This window comes from Cheilinus undulatus, linkage group 5 (assembly GCF_018320785.1).
Source record: "Cheilinus undulatus linkage group 5, ASM1832078v1, whole genome shotgun sequence".
Lineage (NCBI taxonomy): Eukaryota > Metazoa > Chordata > Actinopteri > Labriformes > Labridae > Cheilinus > Cheilinus undulatus.
Genome location: NC_054869.1, coordinates 28,672,534 through 28,695,359, shown reverse-complemented (window position 1 = coordinate 28,695,359; position 22,826 = coordinate 28,672,534).

Genomic DNA, 22,826 nt, shown 5'->3' with positions numbered 1-22,826 from the left:
GGTAGCCGGGGGGCCACATCAGGCCCCCCACATCTTCCCAGCCCTCAGGACATTATTAAAATCCGATCATGTACAGTGGAAAAATTGTGTTGTGGTTGTTTTTTTTCTTTTTAAATAAACTAACAAACTGTTAACTGTGAATAAAACTAACAGCTATTAGAACAACTCCAGAAAATTTATATTGAAACAATTTAATCAGGAATTACTTTATGTTTCAGTCATTTTTCAGAAGTCCACCTATTAGCTGTTACTAGTGACTACGATGCATGTCAAACACGTATTATCGGTCCATTAATGAAAAAAACGTCCGTTTTCTGTCAGCTTTTGGCTTCAGGTGTTTTGGGACAGCAATTGTCTTGCTTGAGTTCACAGCAAGGTCTCTGATTGGTGGGGTGTCCAGTTACCATGGAAATGTCTACTGAGCCTGTGAATGAAGGTTGTCGACCATTGATGACAATACATGCCGCCACAGTATGAATTGATAAAGAGTCAAACTACAACATATAACATTATAATTTCACATATAATCTGTAATAAAGATAACTGTAGGAAAAAAAGGTAAATCAAAGCTTGAAAAGCTACCAATAACAACAAATAAAATAAAAGTCGTAATGGAATGTGAGATACGTAGTTCCATCATCCTTGTAAAGAAATATAAACACAGTCTTGTACCTTTCCCCTCGTTTTGGAACACTGTTTTTGTGTGAATCAATTGTTTTAGTCATGAGTACTAAGGTAGCTGGCAAGTTTGGTTCATGCACTTAAAGCGCTGTAAGAATGATTTTATGAAACGTCTATGGGGGATTTGAATGGTGAAATTCACTTCAGGAACCAGCACTGTCCGGGCAGGCACTGTTGAGCTCTATTACTACACGGAATATTAAAAACCCAGTGATGAACAACATGACAGTCGAAGAATATTCAGCTGAAATATCTCAATCTTCCCCTTGTGGCTGGCTGTGATATAGGGACAGATCTCACTGTTGGAGCCTAAAAATTACAAAAATGTTAATTAGAACATTTTTAAACTTTCTTTAGTTTTTTTTTTTTGAAAGTTTGGTCCCCAAAGTGCATGTATAAGAAAAAGCTGGCCCTTGTACAGCTGTAGTTGATGACCCCTGATCTACGTGCTGCTCCACAGCACTAATCTAAAATGTTAGATACACCAAAATCACCTATTTGATATTGAGTTACATGTTAATATTTGAGTCAGTTTATACATCAGGCCTCATTGTGCGTTGTTGTTCTATTACTCTCACACACACATCCCACTCTACCTTCTACTTTCATTTATGCGTTTCTCTTTGTGTCTGATCAAACGATCAAAGACTGTAGTAGTGCAGGATGACAATAGCAGATACCAGCTGCACAACACTACAAAAACAGCAGTATGAGAAGGTTTATATTTAACAAGAGACATCACATCAATCAGTGCATTAACAGGATGGAAAAGGACCTCTCACTCTCTCTTTCTCATCATCTGCAAACAGCTATTCACAACACATACAGGGGGTTTAGAAGAAGTGGAGATTTTTCACTTGTTTATTGATCACAGATGGCAATCTTGTAATGATCTTGTTGCTGTCGTGTCTTCTATGGTTGAGAAATAGTGCACTGCAGCAGTTGCAGGTCACCATGGTGAATGTCCTCCCATCATACGCACTAATTAAAGAAAGCTTCACATGATGGAAAAGAATGACATTCAGCTCATAATGTTGATGCATTAACATGATATGAATAGATTGCACAAAAGTGTAAAATTTGGTCTTTTTCTATACTGGAGTGGTAAAATATAGTTTAATATATACTGATGCATGACTATAGATGACAAAAAGGATGTTTTCTATTTCAGCCTAAGTTGCCTTTCGTTTTACTAATTGTAATTCTCCCATTCCTTATTTAAAGGGTGCTTTTTAAAAGCAGCTAGTCCAAGCAGCTATTAATCAATACCTGCTTGACAGACAGTAGGATTTCCTGGCAGTAATTTAATTTTTCAGATTCAAAGAGTCCTTGATACCCAAAAACTCAATATCTCTTTAAGAATTTGATTTTTTTTTTCCCCCTTGGAGAGTTTTAAACACTCTTCGAGCTGAGCCCTGGAATGGACCACTAAAATTTCCTATGGTAAAACAAAATATTACTTACCTTTGAAGTTCATCTAGCCCTGTAGTCACAGGAGCCCCACAGCATCCCCAGATCCTCTTCATGATGTCAAATATAGTGGATTTCAAATACCCACACTAAATAATTATCATAGAATCTGTAAATCAACTGGATCTCATTAAGAGAGTAGCAAAGCTGTGCTGGTCTGCAGGACAATCAAAGCATTAGCCACATGAGTCTTCTTTTTATCTTGCTCAGAAAGAGGTTATGATGACACTACATCTAATGACCCATGTCATGTCACTGAAAAACAAGGCCACAAACTGATTAAAGCATTGGACTCTCTCACAAGAAAAAGTAGATCTTTAATGAAAGTGTCACAGTTTTAATAAAAAAAGACACTCAAAATTGAATCTGTCTAACAAAAAAGATAATACCCTAACTTATGGATATACAATGATAAAATATATGCATCATCCTCAACCTTCACAACCCCGTATCTGCATCTTTCCCCAACCCATGAAGATCAATACTATCTCACTCACTCACTAAACATATCAAGAATCAGCTGAATATTGAAACAGCTTTTTTTTAAATTATTGTTCTATAAGTTAATGTAGTTTTAGCTGCTGTTGTGTCCATACAATAATTGGCTTTTAGGGGTTAATTTTACTTTAACTAATCACAACAGCCAGATCCTGTGAGTTATAAGGTCCATAAAGCTGGTAGTGACTTATTATCCTTGTAGTTGAATGCATGTTGAATGCATTTAAGCATGACTTTTGACATGTGATACTGGGAGCAGCTGTAACAGTTTGTAAAAATTTAAAACAAAAGAGGAACCAAATGTAGATTCAACAAAAGGATTTATCTACAAAAGTCCTGGAACCAAAACGCTCAAAAATCTGACTTTAAATCAAAGTTCAAAAATTTACAGCAGGTCCAGAAAAATTCCTAAACCAAAATCTAAAGACTCTCAGGAAAACACAGCCAGACACAACAAACACACTGAACTCACACAACACAGATGCTGTTTTTCAAAGCCAAGGAAGAATCCTGGAACGGAATTTTTTGAAGGATACTACATCACAGACTACTGTAGGAGGACTGCTCCAATGTTGAGGATTCTCAAAATATTTCAAATGACTGGGTCATTTGACCCCCTGAAATCATCTCGTGACCCTCATTGGGGTCGGGACTCCAAGGTTGAGAAAGGCTGCTCTATAGGACAAGACTCAGAAGGATCCTGGACTTTGAGAAACAGCAAGAGTCCGTTCAAATAATTATTTTTGCTTAGAAAGGTTTTCTAACTGAGTGAAATGACTTGGAAGTATTTTAGTGTCAGCCAAAACAAAGGCTGTTTGAATTCATTGCTTCATTTATTTTCTCCTCATCATAGGAAGCATTGGACCATCCTTTACCAAAGTAGAGAAGAAAAGACGACCCACAATTCTTTGCATCAGCTTCGTTCAAAGTGATGTGTCCGTTAACCATTCATCAAAACAAGCGATCAACATGACTGTAACATTGCTTGCTTTGATCTAAACAATAACTTTCTTTGTCAAAGTTATAAGTCATGTGATAAATGACAGGAAATAAGGATGAGCAGAGGAATATTACAAACTATTTAATTTCTTTTCATTCTCATTTTTCAACATTTAATCAGTCTGTAAGTTAATTGTTCAAACTGCATTTATTTAGCTATTTTGGCATATATCAAAAAGGATACAATTGGCTCTACAGGGTTAAAGTTAATAAGAAGAAACTTACAAAATCACAACCATTTCAAAGTGAGACTTCTGATGTTTGGATGAAGTTGAAGTTGGCATATTACCATAATATGATCAATATGTTACTGATCCTAATTACAAAGGTAAGATAAAGAAAATATTTATTAGAGGTTTTATTTGCGGTTTATAGAACTCCTTACGTAATCAGCTGAGAGAGCCAGAGTAGACGTAAATATTTCACAGAAACAAGAAGGAAATGAAGATATAATTGATAGGTAGAGAACGAAAGAAAATGATTTCATAAATATTGTTGCAAAATATACAAACATAAATATCATTCATCTGCTTGTACTGATGATGAGGAAAGTTCAAATTTAGAGATATTTAACCTTTCAGCTGTTCTAGATTTTCAAAGTCACAGCGCCTTGTCCTGAAGATAATTTAGGCTATAAAACACTGATAAGCTCATATTTATTAACATGGTTTACACTCAGAATGATAGATGCACAGTTTGTTGGTCATTGACACTAAAATATTTTTTACAGTAAACCTACATCACGTCTGTAACATCCGCCATAGGGTAAGAGCGATTGGATTTCCTTGTCACTGCTGTTCCCCTTTTCCATCATCTTACTCCCAACTTTCCTTGACCCTGTGACCGTTTCTCACTGAGGGTATGAAAAAAGGATAGGAAGGACTTAGGAAACATTATTTTGGGCTTTTCAGATGGCCCCCAAGTCTCTAAGGGGCAAGGAGTTATTAGTGACAGGGAGACAGGTGTGAGAAACAAGACACAGGTGAACCAGGTGAGGGCAACCGAGGTAGAGGGATGAAAAGAAAGGAAGAAAACTGGACAAAAAAATCAAATTAAACACTAGAAACTTAAACTATGAAAACAGTATAAAGAAACGCACAAGGAAAACAGAAAAATGGGGTAAGATGACACAGAAATACACAAGAAACACGAGGCGTGAAATAATTATAAGATGACAGTAAAACAAGGAACACAAAAAACTCCTTACCAAAACTCGGGACCCCGAAAGATGGGCCAACATGATTATGGACTGCTAAAATCATCAGTTTAAACTATTTCCACTTTTCATTCTGTGTTCTTTGCTTTTTATTAAAGACTTTACTTGAGATGTTTCGCAAAAATGAAACAGAGACAGCCTTTTGTTCACCTGCAGACTATTCATGAGTCATATTTTTTAAAATACTGTGCGTGAAATTAGCAGGTCTTATTGCCCTGTGCAAAAATATGATCCTTTTTATCTATTGCTATGGATGTTAGGGACCTACATTCTAACTTAACACTGTTAACTGTTAACAAAAAGCCTCTCTTTTTGTTGATAGTGATAAATTATTACTTGTTAACACTGACAGAAGGGAGAGAAAGAGAGAGCATCAATGGACAATCTACAGTGACTTTTATTTAAAGAGAGCAGCACCTACACTTAACCTTGCAAAGCAGATGGATTCACCTGTTTCCGTGTTTCTTACTGGCAAAACCATCTTGCAAAGCTCCCATCGGAACCGTTTGGGTCCGGTCAGAAAGTGACAGGACCAATCAGAGTGAGGGGCAGTACCTTTAAGGCGTTGTGACGTATGCAAGCAGTGAGAAGAAGCCGTTGCAATTATGGCGGAAGACATTACCGTGGATGCTGCTTAAGCGTAAATTTTATCAGAACTTGATGACATTTCTTCGTTAAAAGAAGAACAGAGAACAGCAGTGAGTTGTTTTCTATTAGAAACGATTGTCTACACATCTGCAGTTGCCATGATTCGTGTTGTGCAGTTTTATATGGATTTACTCCTCGGTAGTGGCTACGTCACGTGTTTTGATGCTCTGATTGGCCCGTAAAGATGTGACAGACAGAATGTTCACCCAATCACCCTCCGAGGATTTTTTCAAAGCCTCTGCCCAAGCGCTCTGTATGAGAAGTTTTCCAAATGGATGTGGGAAACAAATCCATATAGCATCAGGTTAAGGTTACACTACACTGTTATGAACTTAAATGTACAAAGGAGTTTTTTTGCTTTCAAGATCTTTTCGGGAACATTCAGCACTACCTCTTGTCTTTCCCATGTTGTCTTGTGGTGCTAGTTAACCTGACATGCCAGATAGAAGTTTATATCCATGTGATGTACAGCACTGTACTATACAGCAACTGTTGCCTGGATTCTTCAACAGTCAAAGCTTTATGGGAGAGTGGCAAAGAGTGTTGAGGAAAACTCATTTTAAATCTCAAATAGAGTTTACCTATAGGCATGTGGGAGACTCCATGGTCAAGTGGAAGAAAGTTCTTTGGTTTGATGAGACCAAAATGGAGCTTTTTGTCCATCAGACACGATGCTATGGCTGGTGGACTCCAAACACTGCTCATCACCACAAACATACCATCCCCAATGTAAAGCATGCTGGTGGCAGCATCATACTGTGGGCATGCTTCTCAGCAGCTGGCCCAGGGAGGTTTTTAAATCATAAAACCAAGTTAATTTTGGCAGCTAGTTTTAATTTGAGTCTTAGTTTTAGTCTTTAAATGAAATGCATTTTAGTTTTGGTCACATTTTAGTCATTTCTATCCTTCTTAGTTTTAGTCACCAAAAACTTAAAACGTTTTAGTCTCATTTTAGTCCAAAAAAAGTCCTCACATTTTAGTCTTTGCTTTTAGTCCAAGCATTTAATCTCTTGCCTAAATCCTGTACCAAACCCTGGTAGTGTGTTGTATGCACCCTTCTAAACCGGAGGTCCCTGCTTTCTACAGCTGAGGGACAAAAGAGATACAGATGCATTGTTTTTTGACAGATTTAGCCACACTGGAGAAATATCATGGATATCGAATGTCTGATGAAAACTACACTACATTTTAGTCTAGTTTTAGTCATCTTGAAAAAAACTACACTTAGTTTTTCTCAGTTTTAGTCATCACAGATCTATTTTTGTTAGTCTTAGTCTAGTTTTTTTTCATGGAAAAAAAGGCTGTTGACGAACATTTTTAGTCATAGTTTTAGTCGACAAAATTAACACTGCGAAAAAGTAAAAAATCCAAGGGGTCAAATACTTTTTATTGACATTGGACGCGTCTGTCCTTTACAGGAAGCCCTCATGGATCCATCTGCTGCTCAACAAAATAACATGAAATGAACGTCCAGTTAAAGTATATTTTTGTCCCAGTGTTAAGGGTGAGCTGGCTGCATAACTGGATGGGCCCTGTCTCTTAAGGCCCACCCACAATGTAGCACTCAATAAATCCACCCAAGATGCATGAAATGAAAGTCTGGCCTTACTCATTAAACTCCAGCTGTTGATAATGATCTAAGATAAGGTTCAGAGCTCTGTTATGCTTCTGTTTCAAAGGTCAAGAATTAACCCTCACATTTAAGGAGAAATCAGTAAATTTCCCTGATTAATTCGCTAATTATTTTTGCATTCATCATGAGTTGTTATCTGTGTCTTTTGTGCAATTTTGTGTTGTTGTGTTCTTGAGGCTCAACAGTCTTGTGGTTCCGTCACCGTCTTTCAAACTGGCTTCAATTACATTTCTTGACTTGAGAATGAATAAAGTGAGAGAAACATTCAGCGTGAGCACAGAAGTGTGAATTCTCATGCTGCTGTATGCCCTGTAATTTTCCCTCACGCTGCTTTTCAATTAAAGCCTGTCAATGACTCATATCTGCGTTAATCCCCTTTAACATGCAATTGACTTAATGCGCCCAGTTGATACCTTCATTCCCACGTCGCTGCATCTTTGTGAGGACAGCAGTCATCTCCTGTGTTTACCTCTCAAAGGAGATTGGCCTCTGATCTTCAAATCCCTTGTTTAGCCAAAGTGGTCCTCGAGGGACTGCGGCAAGTGGGAGGGGGTGAGGAGACAAAGAGTGATGGAGTGACGGAGGGAAGCCAAGCGAAGAGGAGCGTGAGGTTGTAAAGATGAAGAAAGATAGATAAATGAGAGAAAGGGATGGATGGATGGAGAGAAAAGAGGTATTCAGAGAGAGAGAGGGAAGCAGTAGGAGGGAGAAAACCTTTCAGGATGAGACGCCCTTGCCTCCTTCCCCTACCCCTCCCCTCCACCCACACTGCCTCCTCTCTTTTTCCTCTCCCAGGCCTGATTGAACCTCCTTGGTTGAACTCATCAGGTATTCACAAAGCCCCCTCTCTCTCTCTTTCTGTCTCTGACACCCACCTCTCCAGTGCTCTCTCTGTCATGGATGGAATGAGAGGCTTAGGTCCTTTGTGGATCGCTATCCTTGTCATATTTTGTGACTACACTGCCTCCCACTTCAGCTGGAGGTGGTTAACTGGGGAGGGGAAAAGAAAGGACGTGGTTTTGATCTTTGCGTCTCCTTTTATCCCTCTCTATAATGTTTGTATTCTTGTGGCAGAGGTAAGTCAGCTGGATACACACCTGAGTTGTAGTGATGTGGGGGAGCTGTGGCAGAGTGACAAAGATTTGAGGTTGGGTCGTGAGCAAACAATCGCACGCACACAGCGTGTGCACAGCGAGACATCAAAGTGTCTCCTTTTAGCTTTCTGAAGGATGAATATTGTTTTTGTTTGTTTTAAGTCCTTATCTTCGGCAATGCCAACTGCTTCCTCGACACATTCCCTCCTCTCTCACACAATCACCTTCATCCTCTTTTTGCTGCAGTTCTTTTATGCACTTCTGACGGCTAAGGAGATAGCAAGACCCGCACATCATTTGTTTCTAAATGAAATGCGATGGTATCGATAGGCACGATGGTATACAGACACTGCTGTGACAAAGCAAGAAAGGGAGGATGAGGGGAAAAAAGCACCGGGGGCGATCAATAAGGTAGTAATGAGGGCTGAGAGCAGCATGGTCATGTGAGGGGATATAGCATGAGAGACAGGGGAAAGACAGACGGAGTCGGAGAGAGAGAAAGGTGCAGAAAGGAAGATACTAGGTCATGCATGATATAAGGTGGGAAATATGTGCATTCATATGTGTGGTTACATGTGTTCCACCAGTGACACATGATAGCTGGATTATTGATTGCTGCTTTCTCTGTGACCCTGCAGGACCTGACAGTCACCACGGATGTCGTGTACAGCACAGTTGTCACAGCACCTTCATGCCCTGAGGTACAGAAACATACACACGACATCAACAGAGTGAAAGCCTCCTGGGCTTTGCTGCATGGTTCTACCTGCCGAGCTGCTTCTATCAGCCTGAACAGAAAAAGAAGCAACCAGTCGAGTCATCTCAGGTGTCTTAGGTTTTAATGGCATGTAACAAAAGCAGTTAAAGATAGGAGGGTTAATTTAACACAAATGAGTTTATCTACTCATTATTTCAGCACATTCTCACTTGCCTCCTGCCCTCAAGCTCTTTACCGTGTGATATCCTTAGCACTGTTTTCAAAAAGACCCATCCCTGCTGATCAATTGAACAGACCCTAAAAGTTGGAGTGTAAGTTGCACTGGTACATAATACACAGTCTGTTTATATTTTTCTGAAGGGCAAATAGATTAAAACTGTCTTCCTGCTGATTAATACCATTGCAAATTCCACAACATGCAGTTTCTGTGCAGTTGTAGCTCTTTTAGTACTACCAGTTTTCCTCATGTGAAATATGCAATATCTTCTTACCAACAGTACAGTTGTTAACTCTCATGAATGTTGTGAAGCATGGACCCACAGCTTGCAAGTTGTGCTGCCAGATGCTAGATGCAAGAAAGGGCATTAAAATCCATCTTATAAGACAGACTCTGCTGTAACTTTTGAACCTGTGAGACTGACTTCATATACAACTACATCTGTATCCTAGTATGGGAATATTTAACGGCTGATAAAAATGGAAATACTGCCCTAAGGAAAAGGTTTGAAACACTATTCTCTGAAATGACCTGGATGGACAAACTTGGGGCTACCAAAAAACACAAAGCATTTTAGTTTGATGTAGAGGTGCCTGAGCAAGTTCTATATTTTAATTTTGGCTAACCAATCCAATGATAAAAGCTATTTCAGTCAGGACCACTTTATCAAAAATCACACATGATTTGCCGCTAGTAATATTTCTTCATCAACAGCTATTAATTAGCATTTATGCTGTTACCCATGTTTGGCGACGTGGTTAGTCTGGAATCCCCTGCCCTTCCATGAGCCTACGTGGAAAGCATTAAGCAGGAACAGCACACATTCCTGCTCTTCTTGTGCCCATAAGGAAAGCATAAGGCAGGGAGAGAAGCAGCAAAAACCCAGAGCAGAGCAGGCATCAATGACAATAGAAGGACACTGACTAAGTCAGAAGCAGAATGAAGGAGGAGCTGGGGTGGAAGAAGGTTGCAAGAGCAGCTTACAGGGAGAGCAGCAGAGTGTCGCCAGGCAAGGGAGGTTTAATTAAGGCAGCATAAGAGCGATTAGCCAATAGTGTGCTTAGATCAAATCAGCTGGCCGTCAGTTGTTTAGGGCTTACGTGAGATGAGCTGATCTCAGTTATGACAGCACTTGACTCTGTAGCCTGACGGAACTAACGCTATATTTCAGTGTTTGTCATTGGATAGTCATTGGCATGCTCTGAGTTATAATGTCTCACAAACCTAAAAGGAAATTCACAGGGAAGAAAATTTTCTGTTGCAAAGGACAAAGATGAAGCATTCATTTCCCTAACATCCATATAATAATTTATTGATATGTGTGTGTAGTCATTTTAAGTACATCAGTCATTAATTACAATGCTGAAAGCCAAATCCACTCTAAGGTTGTGTCTGTCTGACAGAATGACAGTGTGAGCATGGATTTAGAGCTACATCCAAGCTGTGCTGTAAAGATAAACAGGAACACAAGAGTTAGTCTTAAATCTGCCCCTGGTTCAGCAGGTCATGAATCAGTCCATAGTGAAATGGATTTCAGGTACTAATTAGGTTCCTGTTTCATTGAACAGTGGGACACTGATGAGAAACGGTTCTAAGTCAATGTGGTGAGGGTGTCACACAAACAAAACTCCCCACAGTTAAATAGCCAGTATTATCACAACAAAATGTAAGAAAAAAATCTTTGGTTCTTTAATCTTTGAGGACTTGCCTTTTTCCCATTGTGAAAGAATCCAGAGGAATAAAATAGACTGAATGAAAAGTAAAAAGGCTGAGGAAACGGCTTTATTTCTCTAGAGAGAATCTGAACCTTTGGTGGCCAAAGAGTCAAACGTGTTTCACTCACTGAGAGACCTGATTTTCTTCAGGTATTGCAGGCTCCAGCAGTATGCTAATGAGAGCAATAATGACATCCCAGCACTCCCATACAGGCCACCTGTACATCTCTGGAGGGAGAGTTAAAAAAAATCACTTGCCTGAACTGTGCTTGGAATCAACCATATGTTTCAGTAGGCCTACTTATGATAATTCATTTTTCTTAAGTCAGCTCAGTTTGCAGCAAAGAGATTTTAATGATATGAAGCCAGCGATGAATCACACAAAACTTAAAATGCGATTTTATTGGTTATTTTAATATACTTCAAATATGTGAGGGTTATTCCAAAAGTAAACAAAGTTCTGCACATGGAAAATATTTGCAAGTGTCCCACTGTAGAAATTATCTCCAAAATTTCAATCAGGAAACTTGATCTGCTTTCAGCAGTAACAAGAGCAGTCCCTAATACTCCAGTACAAGCTCAGTACTATTGCAGTGTTGACCTGTTTTAACTAAATAGCTGACAAAAATGCTCCCTAACAATACGGCAGTGGCGCTCTGTAGAAAAGAGAGAAATGAACAAAAAAATACATTTTAACTCTTCTCTGCGAAATAAAATCATCAAACTATGGAATGACAACAGTTTACATAGTTAACAAAAGCATTCTGACTAATAAATACATCAGAAAAGCAATAATACAAACACCACGTATAGAGTTGTTGTTGGTCTCCTACCTAACTCAAGGGTAGCAAACTCTGGCCCACATGGGATGTTTACAATCTGGAGAAAATCGTCGGCATCAGCAATCCATCTGCAGCAGTTACCGCTCCCAGCAAAACAGTTCATCGTGTTTACTTCCTGTATTTTTACAGCATACCCTAAGCTCTCAGTAAGCACTTGACAGTGAAACTATGCCCCCTGCTGTCTGAAACAAAAACCTACAGCGGCACTGTTACGACAAAAAAACGATGTTTACAGTGGTTTTATTTTAAGTTTGTGGACTTTAGATAAAGGTTTTACCACATGGTTACATGTATGAACGTTCAGCTAGGGCTAATAATGTTTAGTTGAAATGTTTAGTTTAAATAAAAAGTTGTAATGAAGAATAAGTGCTTGCATAAATATTCACCAGCTACTGGTTAATCAGTATTCTTGGCTACCCTTGAATTATGAAGACAAAAAAAAAACACTGAAAGCAACTAACAGAAAAGGTTATTGAAGAGTACAAGTCAGGAAATGGATAAAAAATTATAATTCCAAGGCACTGAACATCCCCTGAAGTTCAGTTAAATCTATGATAAAGAAATGGAAAGAATATGGCACATGTGTAAATCTGCTTAGATCAAGCTGTCCTCACTAACTGACTGTGCAAAAAGGGGACTGATGAGAGAGGCCACCAAAACATTCATGACTACTCTGAAAGAATTACGAGCTTCAGCAGTTTAGATGGGAGAGACTCTGCATACAACAACTGTTGCCTGGGTTCATCACCAGTCAAACCTCTGCAGGAGAGTGGCAAGGAGAAAAACAGTGTTGAAGAAAACTTAAATCAAATCCTGACTAGAGTTTGCCATAAGGCATGTGGGAGACTCCATGGTCAAGTGGAAGAAAGGTCGTCGGTCTGATGAGACCAAAAATGAGCTTTTTGACCATCAGACAAGACACAGTGGACAGCAAACACTGCACATCACCACAAACACACCATCCCCACTGTAAAGCATGCTGGTGGCAGCATCATACTGTGGGGATGCTTCTCTACAGCCGGCCCTGTAAAAGTAGAGAGTAAAATGAATGCAGCAAAATATAGTAAAATCCTGGAGGACAATGTTTTTCATTTGGCAAGAGAACTACAGCTTGGGAGAAGGTTTATTTACCAGCAGCGCTATGAGTTGAGGTATAAAGCAAAAGCTACACGGAAATGGTTTAAAGAAAACAAGGTGAATGTTTTGGAGTGGCCGAGTCACAGCCCAGACCTCATTGCAATAAAGAATTTGTAGCTGGACCTTAAAAAGGGCTGTTCACACCCAATCCCTGTGCAGCCTGACAGATCTTGAGTAGTTTTGCAAAAAGAATGGAGTAAAATTGCAGAGTCCAGATGTGCAAGCCTGAATACTGACTTGAAGGGGGTGAATATCAATGCAATCACTTTTTTTATATTACATATCTTTATTTATTTGTAGGAATCTGTTTTCACTTGGACATTAAAGAGTTTATTGTGTTTTTTTTTTTTATTTTATTTTTATTTTGTTTAGGTTGGCCCTTTCTTGGACTGGCTTGCAGTAGCAACAGGCTAGGCAATTAAGCCTAGACATTCTCTTCCTCAGCGGTGTTGCCCAGCTCATGGGAGATTCCAAAGCTTCTTCAGGCCAGACGGGATATACAATCCCTACAGAGTTTTTGTCTGCCCTGAGGATTCTTCCTAGTTGGAAGTGCCTAGGACTACCCCACAGGCACGCGGCCATTTGGCATCCTGATCAGATGCACAAACCACCACACTGAACTCTTTTGATGTGAAGGAACAGGGGCTCTACACCTCATCTCACAGGCTGAGCTCAGCCACCCTCCAGAGGAATCACATTTTGATCACTTCTGTATGCAATTCCAACAGTCACTATCCAAAGCTCATGACTGTAGTTGGGGGTTGGAATAAAAATCAGCAGGTTAATTGAAAACTCTGCCTTCTGGCTCAGGTCTGACTTTACATTGATGGTCTAGCACAAAGCCTACATTACTGCTGATACTGCACCAGTTCATTTGTCAATCTCAGGTCTAGCTTTTTGCATTGTGTTCAACAAGTGGGCTACTTTTATGGCCCTATTTAAAAAACCATTATAATTTCAAAGCAACCCTATTTTCGCTCTTTGTATTTTGGGAGGAACTTGTTGCAATTTTGAGGAAGTGCACTGGGAAATTATCCACATTAAGTCTCTCACAAATAAGCTGAACCATGTTGGGTCATGTTAGTTTGGTGTTATAGCTAAGAGAGGAAATCTTCAAAGTATTAGAAGTGTTTCTGCAGAGAGTGTAGACAGGTTTGTCTGAATGAAATATCTCTATAATCATTGAAAGGGGTGGACAATAAGGATTTTATGTTCCACCAGGGAACAGTGCCCTGGCCCTCTGACATGTGTGATCCTCTAATGACTTTACCTTTGCTGCAGAACGATTTAAGAAGAAATTCATGCAAGATTAATGACTGTGGGTCAGTAGGTCATGAATAAGTCTATGGGGATTTGGGATACTGTTTGAATTCATGAGGTAATTATGTCCTATAAACAAAAATACACTCCATGAAATGTACAACATGTAAACATACAATACAGTCCTCTTATTCTCAAAGAGCCATGCATAGCAATTTTTGCAGGGCTTGCATAGAATAATTTGCAGCTTTATCTCATTAAATTAAGGAGCAGCTTGCATGACACAATCTAATGAGCAAACTTTGATAAAAGTAACACTTCAGATAGATGCTGAAGCTTCAATCATACACAGCTTTCTTTATCAGGCTTGTGAAGGAGAGCTCAGTCCTTGAAACAAGAGACTCAATAGAAATTTAATCACCTTAATTCCTTTAGGGGATCTGGACCTTTGTTGGTCAAAGAGTCAAATGTAATTCACTCACTGAGAGACTTGCTTTTCTTTGGGCATTGCAGGCTCCAGCAGTATGCTAATGAGGGCAATAATGATCTCCCAGTACTCCCATACAGGCCACCTGTACATCTCTGGAGGGAGAGTTAAAAATAAATCACTGGCCTTATCTACGCTTAGAGTCCATGCTTTGGCTCTACAGGCCTACTTACAATACTGGGATACTCTAAAGTCAGTTCTAACATGCAGCACGAAGACTTTAGTGTGATAATTACATCTTACACTTATATCAGTACCCATGTTAAATTAACTCAGTCCCAGTGTTTCCGTCTGCACTTATCTCACAGAGCAATGGATAATATGTGCAAATTTATGCTTGTACATTCTTTCTTGTGTAGAGTTATAATTAACAATAAAACTAGTTTATTATTCAACAATCAATTTCAAATTTCTTTGCTTTTCAGATAACATAATTGATAAAAACTCTTGAAAAGTTCAGTAGCAGTTAGCAATGGTAATGGAGGCTGTATACTGCTAACTTAATCATAAGGGATTTAAGTTCAAAACTTACAACACAGTATAAACATACTGCAAATAACTGTTGAAGAGACAATACATTTTCATCAAACACTTTGGAGTTCATTACTGAAATGCAGGAAAAAACGCATTCAGAGGGCACTCAGACCCACTTCACTTTTTTCCAATTTTGTTATGTTGTTCAGCTTGATGCTGCAATCGATAAAAAATAACCTTTTTCTCTCATTAATCTACACTCAGTACCCCATAATGACAAAGTGAAACATTATTTTAGAAACTTTTGCAAATCCATTTAAAAGAAAAAAGCTGATATATCTTATTGACATAACTATTCAGTCTCTCTGTAGCAACACATTAAATTTAGCTCAGGCTCCTCCCATTTCTCTGCTTTGTTTCTGACATTATTCTACACCTTGATTGGAGTCCATGGTAAAATATTTGGAAAGGTCTCAAAGCTGACAATGTACAGTATATCAGAGCAAAAACTTAGCCATGAGGTCAAAGGAGCTGCTTGCAGAGGTTAAAATAGGATTGCTGCAAGGCACAGTGGACTTTTATGTTCACTGAGGAGAGGCTGCCATCCAGCCATTCTGCCATAAAGTCCAGATCAGTGGAGGGCTGCAGTGATGGTTGTCCTTCTGGGACTTTGTCTCATCTCCAAACAGTATCTCTGAAGCTCAGTCAGAGTGACTGGGTTCTTGGTCACCTTTTCATTTGAAGCCAACCCTGTCTCTGAGCTCTGCTGGCAGTTCCTTTGATTTCATGGCTTGGTTTTTTTTTCAACACAAGGGATTAAGCCACACCCACCAACAAAATCATTTACACTTAGAATTTTTCAAACACATTTCATAACGATATGACCATCTTTACCACATGATAAAACTACCCTCTGTTTAATGGCAAAAAAAAATCTCTTCAAACATTTCAAACTTAGATATCGAGACTAGACTGTTATCTGGCACATGACATTTGTTGAAGATATGAAAATTATAGCTAAGTTAGCAAACAGTTTGAAGAATTTTGGCAAAGCATCGAGTTCAAAATGAAATTTGCTGCACCGCCCTCTGAAGAAAACTCCATTAAATGGTTTCCTGCTTTAGGGCCTGTGTACACAGCCCCTATGGCAGCACTCATTTTCTATTCAAACCTTTGCAGTGCTCAGTGTCCTGGGCAGAAAAAATACCCTGTGCATCAGATTTTTTTGTCTCTGCACTCACAGTTGTCTCAGTTGAAAACAGCTGGAACAGCACTGGGCTCATAAATGTCACTCCACTTGCCTATCAAAATGGAGGAGGGCGAACAGACAATGGCAGAACAGAAACCAATTTTGACTCACCTTTTTGGGGGTGAAGTTTCTTGGGCTATAGCTGCTGCCTACATTAGGACACGATTCCTTAACACTGTTTTCATGATTACTTGTGATGTATCATTAAAAAAGGAAGTATGAAGCACACAGAGCTATTTTAGAACAAAGTTATGGATACTACAAAGAAAAACAAAAGTCAACTTTTGAGGTCCAGCAACAATGGCTGCAGATAATAGTACCCTGAAACAGGGATCCTGAGGGATAATGGGTTGATGATAGTCTGACTTTACCTTGATTTGGAGACATTGATGCTGTCAGAGATAATTGCTATAGAAAATGTGAGTATATTTAAAAGAAAGCCTTTTGGTTTGTTTGATGTAGTTACCTGGCCCTGTTCATCTGTACTGAAAAAATCAGTGTTTTCTCTAGAAGTGTCACACATTTTGTCTTAATAGAGCAACACTAAAAATAGCCGCAGCTTGGTCATACATTTACATTTTTTTAAATAAAAGATTCCACTTGTTAAAAGCTATTGTGCTGCATTGCATCAGATTCGACAGGTGGTCATGATGTCGTGTCCACCTCTGTATCCTTTACATCATGTTGTTAAAATACTTGCTGTTTACTCAGAAGTCTGTTTCTTGAAAGAATTTGAAGTGAATCGAGGCAGCACTGTCACCATAATAGACTCTGACTGGCACAAACACAAGCTTGTCTCATTGAAATGAAGCAAACCTGCTGAGTGAAAGAAAGCATGGTGTCAGTTCAGATGCTGCAAAATTGGCTTTTAGATGCATTGTAGAAACTGTTTATGTTTCTTTTAACTGCTGGATGGAGGATTCCTGAAAAATATAAGAAAAAACATATTTTGGACTGGCAGTTGAGTATTATTAAAAATACTCAATAGAAACAATCTTTTAAATGTCTAAAGGGTACATCAAAAGGTTCACTGTTGTATGTGTCTTTTAGTGAGATGTTTTGCTTTCTTATTTTCACTTATTTGCTTTGATAAAGCAGGGACCATATCAAGTGAAGGGGAACTGCAAACAGTTTGAGTTAAATAGAAATCCATACTTATACCTGAAGAAGCTGTGCACTGATACATTCGTCATTTAAGTCCAAGTTCAAGTTCATTTATGTAGTATTAGTCCTGTCATTGGGAAAAATTGAAAGAGACAGGAAAAAAGAAGCTGGTTTAAATTACACAACCGACAATCAGACATGCAGCACTGAAGGTTTCAAGCAAGAAAGAATCACAAAGCACAGCTACGTTATTTAGCCTGAATGAACTCACTGCAGCTTCATACAACTGCCAAAGGACACAAATCTGCTGTGAACATCTTCTGGAAGTGACCCAGTTTGAGGTTGGTGGAAGAACTTTGAGAATGAAATGGTCACTGCAGAAGAACGGTGAGAAAATTCTCATGTCAAGGGCATTTCTGCTGTCTCTGAGTGAGCTGGGCATGCTTGTTTACAGAGATAAATAAACCATCATAAGATTACCACAATAGTTTTGATATGCGTGCTCCTCATTGCATGAAATAGTGCATTTTTGCATGTGTTGATGAGGATATTTTTGAAAATGAAGGAGGAAATTTTCATTTTTCAGAAATGCCCTACAAGTTGACAAGGCCTTAATCTAAATCAGTGCTCTCAAAGCATTGTTTAGATGACATAAGAAGGAAACCCATGTTGAAGAAAACTCCTATCAAATCTTGACAAGAGTTTGCCAGAAGACATGTGGGTAAACTCCATGGTCAAATGGAAGAAAGTTCTTTGGTCTGATGAGACCTAAATGGTGCTTTCTGGGCCATCACAAAATGCTGTGTTTGCTGGACACATTGTCACAAACACACCATCCCACTGTGAAGCACTGTGGTGGCAGCATCATGCTGTTGGGATGCTTCTCAGCAGCTGGCCAAGAAAGGCTTGTGTTGAGGGTGAAATGAATGTGGCAAAATACAGAATTTCTTTTGGTCACAAAAAGCCAAATTCTATCGAACATTAATGATTTATATAAACACTGAAAAGGTAAACCATCCAAGGGAGTGAATTCTTTTTTAGGCACTATATACTAGTATATTACCTGTGGATAAGGATTTTAAAATTTATATTCAAGAGGTATTATGGATGTGAATTTTAGCTGTTATTAACATCTTTATATCTCTTTATCTAAGGTCTGATAGGGGCCATCAGCTTTCCATGCATCCTTGTTGGCTCATAGTTTGGACTTTCATTCAACATTTTTCATAGTTCCCATAGTCCTTATTCCCTAAAGCCATGCTAACAACTCTATCTGCAATAAGTGTTTAGGTAGTGCTTTGATTGTATTCATCATCTTAGTTTAATGTGTCTGCATGCTCACATTTGATAATAACAATTAAAAATTACAGCTGAGGTTGATAGGAGTGCCTTAAACCAAAGTCATGGAGGGTATGAACTGCCTTTCTGGGATCAGCATTGTAATTACAATTTTCATTAAGGAGAACATAAAGGTCTGTATCAGATTTAATGGTTATAACAGTTTAGACTTTCACTCAAACACCCAAATGTCAACCTCATTATGATGCTGTTGAGAAAGTCAGAGGATCACTAAAGTCATTCGAATCATTATCAATAAACCATTATTGTCTACATGAAACTTTGTGGCATTAAATCTGTTTGTTTCTGGACACTTCTCCAAAAATCCAAAAATGTCAACACCATTGCTAACTTAAAGGTCAGGGATCACCAAGGTCAGATAGAATTAATGCCTCTGGAGAATAAAGTGGATTTAAGTGTTATCCATCAGCATCTTATAGTTTTTAAGGTATCTACAGAGGTCAAAATTTGAACTGGTTATGCTGGTAAATATCCCCGAGAATCAGGGTCTCCCAAGTAGTTTTCATCTTTACAATTGAACAAACCGAGAGTTAAAAAACACCAAAAATATGATATGACTAACAAAGCATGGTAGCTCTTACGAACAAAATTTTGCCACCTAAGATCCTTTAAAATGGAGCTCTCTCTCTTTATTTTCTTATGTCTTTCTCTCTGTCACTCACAGACTGATTTAAAAACATGATTCAGTAGACCATATCAGCCATAAAAATAAGATTGTCGCGCTCAATGCTCCACAACGATCCAGGATCTAGAACTCCTCTCCCTCAAATGATTATTTAAGAAATATAAATTGTCTGCCCACCAACAGAGACACAATCAGTGCTAATCTCCTGCTGAATCCTCTCTCTGGTACTAATAGCGCAGCATATCGACTTTTCATTCCCACCCTGCTGTCTCCAGCTCTGCGAAGATGAGTCACATCGAGTCAAACCCCATCACATGTCAAGCTCACAAATGATTGGAGGTGTCACGCGTCAGATTCTTTATTATCAGGAAAGTATTACCGTCTTTCACCTTTCACACATCCGTGCACCCTCTCTTCAATCAGCTCCCTAAGTCACATTCAACAGTGTACTTCACAGCTACAGAGAGGCAGGCAAGGGTCATTCAATCATCAGGTGCAAAAAGTCTCCAGCTTCATTCTTTGCAGGAACAGACTGAGGTTGTTGATGCTTTAAACAACCAAAAGCAGCAGACTACAAGACAATCAAGATGATTTTGGGCCCAATTTCCCCTTTCCATCCAAAGCCAACAAAGGCCTGATCATGGGATGGTTATAAAGATTATCTTTGCAGGTTTTCCTGTGGTGTGAGGTGTGTTAAGAGTTTCTTTTACCCTCACTGATCTACTTCGGAGATGATCAGGGGCACACCAATTTGAAATCAGGCAGGCACTCTGTGGATTGTCGCATGGAACGAACAGAACAATAGCCAATCAGCAAGCTCAACTAACAGCTGTGGTGACGATAGTTGACACAAAAAACACGAAGCAGGGGGGAAGGGGCAGCCTTTGGACCACATGCGGTCCCCTTATTCACTCACAAGTCAATCTTAAGCATGAATAAATTGCAAACATGTACAAAACACATGCAATGGTGCCACAAAGTATTTGAGCCTGCATGAGTGACCAGTAAAAATCATAGGCAAATATATTACAACATTGAAATAGAGATATTTCTATCATAACCTTTAGCTACTGTTGCATGTTTTGTTCTTTGCAAAAAATAGATGAGATACTTGGCTGTAATTGTCACTGTAAAAATGTAAAGAAGATAATTTATTGGGGCACGAGTCAATGGGTTCACTGAGCAAGACAGTGTAACGTTCCATGTATGAGCATGTGGACAAAAGTCAGTCTTTCCATTCTTGGCCCTTCTGGTCTTACTATACTCTTGTGAGGCCTGGACATTGGCTGATGGTCAGAGGTGCAGACTGGACTCCTTTGTGACAACTTCTCTTTGGTGCATCTTTGGGTATTATTGGCAGGGCCGTGTGTCTAATGCTAATGTGCTCAGGAGAGCGGGAACGGGAAGGGTTAGTGGTCTTATACAGGAACAGCAGCTGCATTTTTCAGGGCACCCAGCACTCTTTTCTTGGCCTGATCCAGCTCACTGCATACTGACTTTCCAGGACCCAGTGGGCTGGGGGCAACAGCATGCATCATGGAGGGGGCAGCTGAGAGGATGATGATGCATGGGCCTGGGGCAGGCCTGGAGGATGACCATCAGGATGGCAGAGCAGTACAGAACCAAGACTGACATGGTGACGTACCACCAGCATGCTCCAATACATGACCTGACCTGAAATTTGGAGGAAAAATTAAGAAGTAAGAAAGATATACCATTCCAACCAGAAATCCACTCTTCAATGCATTAAAAAATTTGGATTGACTTGATTCTGCATTTAGCTCATTAGTTATTTAGTAAATCATTTCATTATAGTGCCGGTAGCATAACCCAGTTTTGTTCTATTCCCTATCATTTGTAACAATGTGGCCCCTGGGCACAGAGAATAGAATAAACATGCCCTCCTGGAAATCAAAGTTGCCCATCCCTGCCATAAAGATAAATGGACATCAGTAATGGAGGACTATTTTTCAAACAGTACTGTTTGAGTGGAGTGTCCTGACCAAAATTGCTGCTATAATGGATCTACCAGGTACCTAAAAGCTGAACATTTTAGCTTGTTTACACTAAATTGACATTTGACCATTCAAGATTTCAGTTTCAAGAGTGGAGATGCTGGTTGTTAGTGAACAGAGTTTGCTTTTGTGTGGTTTGCTGTGTTGGTCATCTTTTGCACAAGCACACACTACAAGAACTGAACAGTTATATCTGTTTTTATTTGTTATGTGTGGAGTCTCTCACATTTTAAAAATCAGTTAAGATTTTAAAAAACCTTTACTGTGTGCCAGACTAAAGGAGGTAGGAGTGTTTTACTTTGAACCATACTGTTGATCAAGTGTAATTGAGTGCCCACAATTGCTTAAATAAATGTCTTCTAAGACTTCAGGCATCATTGACTCCCTCCCTGTATCCCCTCATTAACTGTGTTCTTCCCTTTCCAGTTCATTTCTCTCTCCTCTGAAACCTCTTCTCTCCATTATAGGAAGTTGTTACAGGACTCCAAAGAGATGGCGACTGAGCTGCCACCAGCTGAAGGGAGTCACTTTATGCTACCTGTTACAGATCACTGAGCTTTGAATACCAGAGAAATTATAGCCATTGGAAGAGAAAAAGACACACTAAAGATTTTCTTTGGAAAATTGCCTCACGTAGTAACAAGTAAAAATACCATCACCCACACATATGATGCACTTTGTGCACCAACCAGAACCAAGATGCATCATCGCTCTAAGTTTAATCTAGAACACCCTGTACCATAGCCAACAAGCCCTCACACCCATAGGAGGAATAATTCACTTGTCAGAAATTGTGTTTTTACATCATTTGCTGCCTATGTAGTTAAATGAAGGTGAGCAGAGATCTGATTAAGGTTAAAATGAGGACCAGTGACATGGTTTCTAATTTCTGAGGGATGACTACAGCAGGGGGTTCCCAGACTTTGCCATGCAAAGGACACACTGACTAAGACTTGTGCAGCTATGTCAGCTCATCTTTTGTTTTTCAAACCCTGAAACATATAATCTATCAGAAAAATAGAAAATAAATTGGGGCTTTTAGATTTCGCTCCCTTTAAACTGATCATTCTGTGTGAGTTATTAAAGTGGAAAGCAATGATTTGCCCTGCGAGAGCAGTGTTTTTTGCCCAGAGAAAGGAGGGATTGAGTTTGTGACATTACAAACAAATGTGAATTGTGCACAGGAACTGACTGACAAATTGTTAACTGACAGGTCAGTTCAATCTATTAAGAAAAAGGCGTTTGAGGCAAGGGAAATATTGAAGAAAAATTATATGAGCACAGCCTGAACCAAATTCTATCAGCTTAGAATCCTGAATCAGAGCCAAACAATTCACAGAGTGCATTGAATGTGAAGGGGTTTCTCTCAATGACTCTAGGGCAAG